Here is a 13,502-nt window from a genome sequence, read left to right as displayed (position 1 = left end):
CCGCATTTGCATCATTTTTTTACGCAAAAGCGGCGCAAACTTACAAAATAAGGCACATATTTATACTTTTTTAGCACCGCATTTACATCTTTTTTTGACGCAAAATCAGAGCAAACTTACAAAATACAATTGTACTTTGTTCGTTTGCGATGATTTTGCACCAGCGGACGATGCAAATGTGGAGTTAATAAAGTATAAATATAGGCCTAAAATTGTTTTGTAAGTTTGCACCACTTTTGCGTAAAAAAAATACGCAAATGCGGCGCAAAAAAATTATAAATATGGGTCTTAGTACTTCCAAAAGAGCTGGCGTGGTGGCAGGTCCTCTGAAGCCATAGAGATCTCAGCGGGCTGGCAGAGATCTCTAAATATGGTGGGCTGTAGTTTGGAAAGGTGGTAATGACCTCCTCTATCCTGGTGGCAGTGGACTGCCCGCCATACTCTAAATCAAGCCTTGAGTTATTTGTGTGCTGCATTGCTATATAAAAAAGCAGAGTAATCATCTCAGTGTGGATATGTTATTGTATTTGTATTTTTAGAATGTTACATTTATTTAAAATCTTATTGCCAAAGATATCTTTGTATCCAACATCATTGTACTTTCAGATTCAGACACTCAAGCAAAACTTCACATACAGGAGATAATTTGATCATGAGACTGAACAGAGGGGTTCACAATGCTTTCGATGTGCTGTCTTCAACAATACCACAGATTATTTATTATTCCACCTATGATTGTGAAAATTGTGACTTCTGTCAGCAAACCACTAATGCTGACTCGAAGTTTACAATACATGAATAGGATCTGAATAAAGAGGAAATTATCAAAACCCCCAGAGGTGTCAATGTTCCTAAGTAGATGAGGGGGCATGCTTACTAAGTCCTGTAACCCCTGATCACTGAAGGCCCTTCTCCGTTTAATCGTTTGTAAAATGTAATGATTACAATTATTACCTTGACTGCTATTACATTAATGATTATGCACATTATTGTGAATGGAAACGTGATAAAAAGTGATTGTGTTGGAATCTCCTATGCATCTGTCATTGTGATTACCTATAGCTGATGGCAAAGACCTATTCATACAAAAAGATGAGCAGAAGTTCAAGAATAGGAGATGTCCACAGAAACAACAAGTACATTCCATTCCCATTTCATATTTCCAAAGACTGCTTGGTTGAATGACAAGGATTTCATCTAGAGAAGCCCTCCTCTGTTAGCACAAGGAGTCCAGATATTTGTCTCGGGAGTACCAAGAAGATCCCTCCAACACCAATCAGAATCTGAAAGAGGACTACCTAAAGAATATCTGAACAAGTGTAGGTGAGTTGAGTGGTGTCCACCTAGCAAATTAACTCTTTTGGTGCCAGAACCTGTTTTTTCATCCTTGTGAAATTGGACCATGTTCCATTTCTACCAGCCTCATTCCACCATTCTTTCTGGTGTTGAGCACAAGATCTTCACCAGTTTTAGTAGCCTTTGACCAGAAGTAGAGTCCAAAAGCCACACGTATGGTTGCTCCATTTGACCGATCCAGGATGCAAAGAACATCAAATTTAAAATTTGTGTTTGCACTTCATGTTATAGGTTCACATCCCACTCTCCCCCTAGGCATGCCTTCAATGGGAAGAACTATTATTCCTATGCTTGAAGCTTCATTTACCTGGTGTCACAAGCACCTTTGGGATGCAAGATATCCAACTGTTAGGAAGCAGGTCGGGAGGTGTGGCTTATCGTTAGGTTTGCTCTAAGTGACAAGAAGCCATATTTGATGAGTGCCCATCACTGAAGGAAAGCCTTGTGGGTATTACAGAGTGTAGGTGGTGAACAATTGGGTTGTTGGTTGAGTGGGGTGTAAACACTGCTCAAGCAACAGCCACAATCCCTGCCAGGGTGACCCACTAAAGACAATAAATTAACCCAAGATTAACGTCTGCAAGCATGGCACAAAATGAGTCCGGCTTATTTTAAAGGCAATATATAAAGTTTTTATGCAGCACAAAAACACAAAATTAAGCACAAGAAAAACCCCACACCAATTTAGAAAAATAGAGTAAAATTTGATTAATTATTTGACGCTAAAATGACAAAAATCCAATCCATAGAATTGAGGTATACAATTTTAAATATTTACAGAAAAATAGCGTTTAAAAGCACAAAATGCCAACTGTGGTTATCTGGCTGTACCGGTCTGGGACTAAGTTACAAGTTCAGGCCCACAACGGTGAAGTGGAGGCTGGATACAGGGGCCAACTTAGTCCCACTGAACAAAGTACATTAAATCCTGGTTGAGGAGCATTGTGAGGTCGTGCATCAAGGAAGCATCATGCAAATGAAGTTCTGATGGGCTATGGGCTGTGATGCAATGTCCACTGTTGAGGATGCATCACTCAGCCATGGTTCAGAGAAGTTGTGGTCTGCTATGCAAGGTTCTGTGTCGAGGATGTGTCCGACATAGGACCTTGCCAATTCATAGTTGCATAGAAATGCAGGTTGCTTCTGCTACAAACACAGCTGGGTCAGCAGAGCACCTGCAGTCTGAATTCTACGGGTCCAAGACTGGGGTGGCACCAAATGAGGGGGTTTGGTCTCACAGTAGGCAGACTCCAAGTGCAGGGTTCAAGATGGCTGGAGCATTTTCTGTCCCTGAGAACTGATCAGGAGGTCAGCCAACTAACCCTTGGAGTCACTCTGGTGGCCCTAGGTTCAAGGTGCATGTCCAGTCTTCCACAAGTCTAGATGTGTACTTAAGAGTGAATATTTGCATATCTGGTGCCTTCTTTGATGTAGATGACGTTTCTACAGAATCTCTTTTAAGTGGTTTGAATTTCCTGCCTCCCTGTCCTGGTTCTAGACTGAATGCAGGCACAATATACTAGTGTGAAGTCCTTTGTGTGATGTCAGGGCACATCCTATTGACTTGTAAGTGGGGCTGTCCCCAGCTCTGCCTCCCATCCTGCCAGTGATTGACCATCCAGACACACCTACTCCCTCTAGTGTGTGACTGTCTGGGAGAATATACAATGTTCAACTGCCAGCTACACCTAGTCATTTGAACCAGGAAACATCTGCAGGGACTAAATAGCTTTGGCAGGAAAATGTCAATTTGCCAACTTTCTAAAAGGGGCATTTTCAAAACTGTGATTTAAAATCTGATGTTACCATCAAAGAGGAATTTGAAGTGCAATTTCTCAGACACCAAACATGAATTTCCTAATATAACTTGTGCCCTAAAGTAACTATAACTTGTGCTTCCGCTGTGCACAGTTTTCTCATTAATGCAAATGTTGCCCAGATATTATCAATGATGTCATATAAGATGTTATGAGTGTTTTAATATGTGGGGTAATTAACAGTGCATGACAAGGTGCGAGTTGTAGTTATAACCGCTGAATTGTCATGGTTTTGTGCGTGTAAAATGTGAACCTAACTATAACATCTGTACAGCCTTTGGGTTTTTTGTGAATTTTTAAGGCTTTTTAAATTGTATTTCCTAGCTCTAACGTCCCTGTAACCTTTGTTTGTTTCAGTGAATTTCTGTGTTTTTTGTTTCACTGTAAAGTCATATTTCATTACCATACATTGATCCAACCTCTGCCGAGCACAGCCTTCCAACCCACCTCATGCCTGCATGCGGCCAGCCCCACACTGCACACTCCATTTGGCTGTGCATGGCAGGGGGTTGGCCACAGGCCTGGCCGCAAGCCCTGTGGCCAACCCCTCAAAGACAGTCAACATGGGTGGGGGCATGCAACACCACCTCCCCAGGCCAACTTGGGTCCTAGATACCCCATCCCCTGTAGCAGGTCTGGAGGTGTGGCTTATCGTTAGGTTTGCTCCAAGTGACAAGAAGCCGTATTTGATGAGTGCCCATCACTGAAGGAAAGCCTTGTGGGTATTACAGAGTGCAGGTGGTGAACAATTGGGTTGTTGGTTGAGTGGGGTGTAAACCTGCTCAAGCAACAGCCACAATCCCTGCCAGGGTGAACCACTAAAGACAATAAATTAACCCAAGATTAACGTCTGCAAGCATGGCACAAAATGAGACCGGCTTATTTTAAAGGCAATATATAAAGTATTTATGCAGCACAAAAACACAAAATTAAGCACAAATAAAATCCCACACCAATTTAGAAAAATAGAGTCAAATTTGATTAATTATTTGACGCTAAAATGACAAAAATCCAATCCATAGAATTGAGGTATACAATTTTCAATATTTACAGAAAAATAGTGTTTAAAAGCACAAAATGCCAACTGTGGTTATCTGGCTGTACCGGTCTGGGACTAAGTTACAAGTTCAGGCCCACAACGGTGAAGTGGAGGCTGGATACAGGGGCCAACTTAGTCCCACTGAACAAAGTACATTGAATCCTGGTTGAGGAGCATTGTGAGGTCGTGCATCAAGGAAGCATCATGCAAAGGAAGTTCTGATGGGCTATGGGCTATGGGCTGTGATGCACGGTCCACTGTTGAGGATGCATCACTCAGCCATGGTTCAGAGAAGTTGTGGTCTGCAATGCAAGGTTCTGTGTCGAGGATGTTTCCGACATAGGACCTTGCCATTTCAAAGTTGCATAGAAATGCAGGTTGCTTCTGCTACAAACACAGCTGAGTCGGCAGAGCACCTGCAGTCTGACTTCCACGGGTCCAAGACTTGGGTGGCACCACATGAGGGAGTTTGGTCTCACAGTAGGCAGAATCCAAGTGCAGGGATCAAGATTGCTGGAGCATTTTCTGTCCCTGAGAATCTGATCAGGAGGTCAGCCAACTATCCCTTGGAGTCACTCTGGTGGCCCTGGGTTCAAGGTGCATGTCCAGTCTTCCACAAGTCTAGATGTGTACTGAAGAGTGAATATTTTCATACCTGGTGCCTTCTTTGAAGTAGATGAAGTTTCTACAGAATCTCTTTTAAGTGGTTTGAATTTCCTGCCTCCCTGTCTTGGTTCTAGACTGAATGCAGGCACAATGGACTAGTGTGAAGTCCTTTGTGTGATGCCAGGGCACATCCTATTGACTTGTAAGTGGGGCTGTGCCCAGCTCTGCCGCCCATCCTTCCAGTGATTGACCATCCAGACACACCTACTCCCTCTAGTGTGTGACTGTCTGGGAGGAATATACAATGTTCAACTGCCAGCTACACCTAGTCATTTAAACCAGGAAACATCTGCAGGCACCAAATAGCTTTGACAGGAAAATGTAAATTTGCCAACTTTCTAAAAGGGGCATGTTCAAAATTGTGATTTAAAATCTGATGTTACCATCAAAGAGGAATTTGAAGTGCAATTTCTCAGACACCAAACATGAATTTCCTAATATAACTTGTGCCCTAAGGTAACTATAACCTGTGCTTCCACTGTGCACATTTTTCTCATTAATAATTTTACAGCAAATGTTGCCAAGATATCATCAATGATGTCATATAAGATGTTATGAGTGTTTTAATATGTGGGGTAATTAACAGTGCATGACAAGGCGCGAGTTGTAGTTATAACTGCTGATTTGTTATGGTTTTTTATGCGTGTAAAATGTGAACCTAACTATAACATCTGTATAATCTTTGGTTTTTTTGTGAATTTTTAAGGCTTTTTAAATTGTATTTCCTAGCTATAACATCCCTGTAACCTTTGTTTGTTTCAGTGAATTTCTGTGTTTCTTTTTTCACTGTAAAGTCATATTTCATTACCATACATTAATCCAATCTCTGCCGAGCACAGCCTTCCAACCCGCCTCATGCCTGCATGAGGCCAGCCCAACACTGCACACTCCATTTGGCTGTGCATGGCGGGGGTTGGCCACAGACCTGGACGCAAGCCCTGTGGCCAACCCCTCAAAGGCAGTCAACATGGGTGGGGGCATGCAACCCCACCTCCCCAGGCCAATTTGGGTCCTAGATACCCCATCCTCTGTAGCCTGTCACCTTTTTAAAGGGGGGAGGGCATGCAGCCCCCCCTTCCTAGGGATACATGTGGCCCTGCGAACCCCATCCCCCAGGGTCTACTCAGCATTTAAAGGGATGAAGGGGGCACGTAGACCTCCTCCCCTGACTAATTTTGGCCCCAGGGACACCATCCCTTGCAGCCTTTCCAGCAATATTTGCCCTGGGAACCCCATCCCCAGGCCCTCACCTAAAATTATTATGTGCCTTGACCACACACAGGACACCCGTTTCCTCCTTGTTGAACGCGACAGGGGGAGTCCTAATATAGGTCCTAGGAGGAGAGTGAGCCACTGGGAGGCAGTGGATGGGCCTATGAGGAGCTCAGCAGGAGGTAGGAAATAAAAGGCAGTAAGCAAAAATGGAAATAAAGTACAAAGCAAGGAGAAGGCATATCAAAAAAGGGGGGAAAGCAAGGAGAAGGCACTCAAAAAACAGGGAAAAAGAAAGGAGAAAGCAATGAGAATGAGAGGAAAAGAAGGAGAAGGCACTCAAAAAGAGGGGGTAAAAGTAAGTCGAAAGCAGTGAGAAGGAGCGAAAATCAAGTTGAAGGCACTCACAAATGGCAGAAAAAGCAAGGCGAAAGCAGTTAAAACACAGGAAAGGGAAAGAGACTGCATACAACAAATGAGGGAAAAAGCAAGGAGAAAGCAGAAAAAATTAGGAAAAAGCAAGGAGAAGGCACACAAAAAATGGGGGGAAAAGCAAGGAGAACGCAGTGAAAATGAGGGAAAAACAGGGAGAAGGCACACAAAAAAGGTGGAAAAATTAAGGCAAAAGCAGTGAAAATGAGGGAAAAGCAAGGAGAAAATACACAAAAACTGCAGACAAAGCGAGGAGAAAGCAATGAAAACGAGGGGCAATAAAAAAAAAAATATATATATTAAAATTTGCCCCCGGACCTGGCCCACCGCAGTGCTGCAGAATAAATAAGCCGGGGGGACCGTGCTTGTTTTTTAAAAAATTTATTTGCAGCAAACATTAAAAAAAAATGTTTTTGGGCCCCAGCCGGGTCCCTTTGGCACCCCACCACCAGGCTAGGAGGTCAGGGTATTCCCTGCCCTCTTATGGTTGTTTTCACCTTTTTTCATGGAACTCGGACACCCCTGCCATTGCAGCAGCTTATCCCCCCCAGGCACAGACGTCCATGCAAGAATCCAGGAGGTTTCAGATGGCAAGACACCCACCAATGACAGCAAGAAACCTCTTCCTTAATGTCCTCCTTTGTGTTTCACACATACACTCAGTGGACTGACCCTGAACCACATTTCAGTTCCAACGGAAGGAGCACTCTGGACTTTGGACTTCCAATGGTGTGGCATCTGCTCCAATGATTTCATTCACGAGGACTGACCCCTTCACTTTACATTTTTCTTTCTTTCTGTCCCAAGTCTTTTTTCTGTATTAGCGATGTAATAAATTCATCCATCACAAACTCATTGTCTGCTGCCTTAAAATTCACATTTAGCTACCGAGAAATGTAAGACCATGTGAACCATACAATGAAGATACAAGCTACTTGTGCAAGAAGGGATATGTTGCATGTACAGTGTATCCAGATCAGGATTACAAACATTACACACCAACACAGACATGCAAGGATCTTATTTCAGAAGTGATTGTATTACATTGCTCAGCACATAGGCTGTCAAGATGTCAGAAACAGAGAAATTCAGACATGACCATATCAGACTGTGAAGGCCACCAAATATACTGGTACAGACCACCAGGACATTTTAGAAATGGACAAATCAGACATTGTCCTATTAAATAGGCAAACATAAATCTGGTTGATGTCATCAGCTGGAGCCATATCCCCTAGCTCTCAAATGGACGACTACCTCATAGAATGCAACACGCAGACACATGGCAGTACAACTGTCCCTGATCACAGGATAATTACAGTACAGTGCTGCAGCATCTGGTGGTATGACATAAACAAATGTCAGTGATGTACAATACACACTTTGGCCTATAATGATGATACACATTAACAGCTATAAACAGTTCAGAAAAATAGAGTGGTTAGTCAATTTGAAGGTGTACTGCCATTTGTTAAATTTTGTTTTGACCAATGACTTTGTGTTTCACCACTGCGCATATTAGTTGCTCAATGTTCACCAGTAGCACATGGTATGTTTTGTTCAGTTGAGCCGCCTATGGGCTTTGACATGGCATTAGCCATTACTTTCTGTATTCAGTTTAACCGCCTATGGGCTTTGACATTGCATTAGTCATTACATTCTGTATTCTGCCTATTGGCTTTGACATGGCATTAGCCATTACTTTCTGTATTCAGTTGAGCCGCCTATGGGCTTTGACATTGCATTAGTCATTACCTTCTGTATTCTGCCTATTGGCTTTGACATGCTGTATCCAGTCTAGCCGCCTATTGGCTTTGACATTGCATTCCTATTGGCTTTGACATGATGTATTCAATTTAGCTGCCTATTGACTTTGACATGCTATTAAATATTCTGCCTATTGGCATTGACATGATATCATATATTACATTTTGTATTACATTTTGTATTCAGCTCCGCTGCCTATTGGCTTTGACATGATATTATACATTACATTTTGTATTCAGCTCAGCTGCCTATGGGCTTTGACATGATATAAGACATTGCATTTTGTATTCAGCTTAGATGCCTATTGGCTTTGACATGACACTAGACATTGCATTTGATATCTAGGTTAGCTGCCTATTGCCTTTAACGTGGAGTTAGATCTTGCAGTTGAGAATCCAAGCTGTATTTTTCCAAGCTGTGTTTTTGCACAAGATGAACCAAGATGTTTTTCTCACAGTAGACTAGACATGATAAGAGAGAGTACATGGGTGTTGTTTTTAATTCGCTTGAGCTTGGGAACAGGAGTAGTCTTGGAGACCTGGCCAGTCTCCAAAAGGCTTGCTCAGTTTCCCAGGTCTGAGAGGAGGGGGCACACCTTTGTAAAGAATGACACAGGCTGCAGAGGGTCAGATTCGAATCTGCCGGACCTCGTGCTGGAGCTTGGCGCAGGCTGCCAGCAATCCCGTGTGGGTAGATGAATCTCTCTTTCTCGCGGCTGACAGGGGTCATCAGCTTGCAGACCTTAGAAAGATGAAGCTGTAGATAGTTCCCACACGGTGAAGTGTTTTGCTTTGCATTCAATATCTTATAAATATAACCTGCTGTGTATATTGCAAACTGATATATTTTGTTTGATTAACGCGGACTTGAAAGCTACTAATTCGTCATTCATAAATATTGTGGTTGGGGAAGAATTAACAACAATAAAAGTCTTCTTTGACCTCAGAAGTGCATTTCTGTTGTGTTATGTTAGTGCTTAGAAACTAGATAAGAGGAAAGCACTACAGAAGGGGAACTGACATGATTTTGGCCTACAACAACATTTTTACTGACCATATGATGGCACACATGATGCATCAAGGCCACCACACAACAACAAACAAGTCCAACAGAGTCTTCTCCACTTCAGTCCTACCACTGTGCAAGCTGTCTTGACACTGGTCTTCTACACCCAAAGTCTGTGAAATACATTCCCAGGAACAATTCATGTCCACTTTATTTGTCCCAACAGCACAATATACCTGCCAATGCCACAACTCTTAAATGCCCAAATGAAGATCTCATGGTTAAGGTACCTGAACAAAGAACAAAACAAGGAGTATATAGTTATGAAACCATGCATATGACACGTCACATAGCAAACGTCTGGAGAGCAATGTCCAATAGAAACATTAGACACTAACAAAACCATATCATCAAAATGTGACTGTGTCAAAAGCTTCCTCATCAAACACCCTTTGGAATATTTTGTATGAACATCAGCTCGTTAGTTTAAAAAAAATATGGGGCCAGATGTATCAAAAATCCATTTTGCAATTCTCAAATAACGATTTTTAAGAAATCGCTATTTCAGAGTTGCAAAATGGTATGTATATATTTGCGATTCGGAAAAAGCGATTTCTTAAAATCGCAAATGCTAATAACAAATCGCAAATAGCGATTCTGACCAAATTCGCACCTATGGGCCTGCCCCAAATTTGCAAATTTTTTGCATTTCCCAAATTGCGAATTCCTAACTGGAATTCGCAGTTTTGGAAATGCAAACCCCAGGGTGCTGGGGGCCTTAGGCCCCTTCTGCTGCACCCCGAACAATTATTTTAGGACATGTAAGGCACACACATGCCAAAGGGGCATGTTTGCGTTACATGTCAATTTTAAAAATGCATTTTTAATGCATTTTTAAAATTTGCACATGGTTACCACCAAATTGTATTTGGTGGTAATTGCGATTCCTTAATGCCCAATTCCCATTAAGGAAAAGCTTGATACATGTGCTTAAGAAATCGCAAATAAGGATTCCTTATTTGCGATTTCTTATTTAGAAAATCACAATTTGCGTTCTCTAAACAGGGTCACTTAAGGAATCACTATTTTAGCCATTCCTTAAAATTGCATAGCGAATGCCTTTCATACATACTGGAAGGCATTTTTGCATTCGCAAACGGCAGTTCGCACTGTTTGCAAATGTAAAAAGCTTTAATACATCTGGCCCATAGTCCATACATTATCACAACTACAGTTCATTGTAGTACATACGTACGCTCATGAGAAGAAGCTGTTGATGAGATCTTGTCTCAAGTCAGCTCCTTACTCTTCACCACTAACATCTTCATTTGGCATTTCAGAATTCTCACCTGGTGGCACCGCAGGCTCCCCCACCTCTGGGGTGTAAGTAATATTCCTACACAGTGTGATGTTATGGAACATGCAGCATGCCACAGTGACCTGGCTCACCTTCCCGGTGAGTGGAGGAGAGCTCCTCCACACATGTCCAGACAGCAAAATCTCATCATCAGGAGCCCAAAAGCATGCTCCACTGCCCGCCGTGTTCTACCTTGGGCCTCATTGAAGTGGACTTCCCTTGGCGTAGTTGGATTCCTCAGCGGTGTCAGCAACCAAGGACAATTTCGATATGCTGAGCATTCTGTAAGTACCACAATGAGTCACTCACTTCATGATTGTAGCACCTGACATTGCACATACAAAAGCAGGACAGATGTGACTTACCAAGCAGCCAGGTCCTCTCTGGTTGCAGTTGTGACATCAGCTGGAGTATGGTGTTGTTCCACATTACAAAGGAATCATGGGCTGAATCTGGAAACTAAGCACAGACATTTGAGATATAGAGATCTGACAAGCAGACAACTTGAATGTTGATAGAATGGAATTGCTTCCTGGTGCAATAGACTTGATCACTGGCCTGCAGTGGCACCAAGGGAATATGTGTGCCATCGCACCAAGGCAATATATGTGCCATCACTGGCTCCTACCACATGGGAGTTGACCAAAATCATAGGAGTCAGCCTTCACATTGGCTAAATCCTCACATCAGGGGAACATGATAGAGCTGCCAATGTGTTTCATCATTGCTGATAGCACCCCTCTTAACACAGCACTGAACATAGGTTAGGACATACCACCAGATATGGCCACTGTATATTGGAATGACCCTGTAACCAGGAAGTGTAATACTGCCATAAGTTTAACAATCGGTGAAATGCATGTTGGATTTGTGTTTTCAAGCATCAGATCTGGCTCCAACTGACAACATATGTCCACAATAGTTTGTCTATTCCGATGGAACTGTTTGATGATGTGACATTCCTCCATTGTTTGAAAGTCTGGCAATGGACAGTACACTAAAGCTTATCACCTCCTCCCTCTCACACGGTACCTATGTGTGAAATTACATGAGTTGGAGCATGAGTCACTGTGTACACAGCAATATACATGATGAATAGGACCAGAATCATTTTCTAAAGCATTACTAACTGGAAAAACATTACAGCCCTTACACATCAAAGCTGTCTGCTACTCAAGGGCCAAATGGGAGCTCCATGGTTGTCTACACATGTCTCTACAACATGGATTTTGGCATTACCAAACTATCTGCTCCTCATGTGCCCCTCAAACTTTAACAGTCTGTTCCCTCTCCAAAAATACCATCACCGGCATTTGGCAGTGCACTGCCATAAAATCCCATCTGTGACCAGCAGCATATTACACTAGTGATTGTGTAGGAGAACCCACACAATGTGGCTGTTTAACATTGTTTGAGATGATCAGACACATATATTGATGTTGTGAACATTTTAGAAGGCACAAAGCTGTACTTATAACCGCCAAAATGGTGGATGCCTGATCTAGTTCACTGGACATTAGGTAATGCTGGCAGCTGCCGGCGGAAGTTGAGCGTGTTGTGGGTGGTTTCAACCACAGAAGACACAGTAATAGGCTAACATTGGTGACCGTGACAGTCGTGGGACAATGGTGGTGTCCTTTGGTGGTGATGACCATGTATGTGGCGTACATATACGCCGCATTTTGCTAAATTACTCACTTGACTCCTGACACTGCTGCCATCAACACCTCCACCACTTCAGCTGCTGTGTGCCACCTCTGGGAGCAATCATGCCAGACCAAGCAGGTGAAAGGGCCCCTGCCTTTCTTCCTGATGAACTGGGGAGACTGTTTTAGGAGGTCTTTCTCCTGTATGTTCAGCTCTGTAGCTCACTAGAGGAGCAGGTAAGAAATCTCATAGGCATATTTGACTCTGTCTGATACCATCCTTTTCTTCCTCATACGCTACAATGTGCCTCAGAGTGCTATTGAGATTTTTCAGGTGCTTGTTGTCACATTTGTGCTCCATACATGGGATGCACATGGTGCTGGTAGTAGGGACAAGTACTCTATATATTTCACATTACCATTTTGTTGTGTGATGAGCCCTAGACCCTCCTTCTGTTGCATTCATATACCTACTCAATGAGACTTTATAGTCATACAATGACAAATCTTTGGATATGATGTTTGTAAATGTAAAACAACATGTACGTGCATTACAGCATGAGCTGTGTATGTATCTTGTTTGAGTCATTTTAGGATCTCGTTAGCAATGTGTATATTCCTATACATCACACACCCCATATCTGGCCTTGCCGAACTGTTGTATGAGAACTGTGTAAAACTCACTGCGCCCTTCAGAGTGCCACACAAACCTGAACCAACATAGAGGATGGGCACAGGATATACTGTCATGCATGGAAGTGATGGAAATGTGTGTCATAAAGGTTCTGAATGCTCAGTCTGCTGAGACCAAGGCCTGTCAAATGTTTCTCCCAGTGTGGGACATAGGCTAGGGTAGGGTAGAGTTACTGTGGCTATGCATCTGTGGCACCTGTCCCACTCCATGTACACCTGCAGATCCTTGGATGTGGTCAAAATGAGTCTTCAGTGTCAAGACTTGGCTGAAAACCTTTGTACATTGGAATGTGTACTGATGTAACCCCCCTGACCTAGTCCATATTACATTGGCCCTCACTGGCAAGGTGTGTCATTGACTTATGACAGGTCCTTCACTCCTGTCTGTTGTCACCTTTACATGAGTAATATTTGTACCGTACAGGCATATTGCCCAAGTGACAATCCTGCAGTGCAGATAGTTAATTCAAGGGAGGGCAGGACATGTGACTCATTAGCTTGGTTACGTGGAA

This window comes from Pleurodeles waltl, chromosome 5 (assembly GCF_031143425.1).
Source record: "Pleurodeles waltl isolate 20211129_DDA chromosome 5, aPleWal1.hap1.20221129, whole genome shotgun sequence".
Taxonomy (NCBI): Eukaryota; Metazoa; Chordata; class Amphibia; order Caudata; family Salamandridae; genus Pleurodeles; species Pleurodeles waltl.
This window is presented reverse-complemented; position numbering follows the sequence as displayed.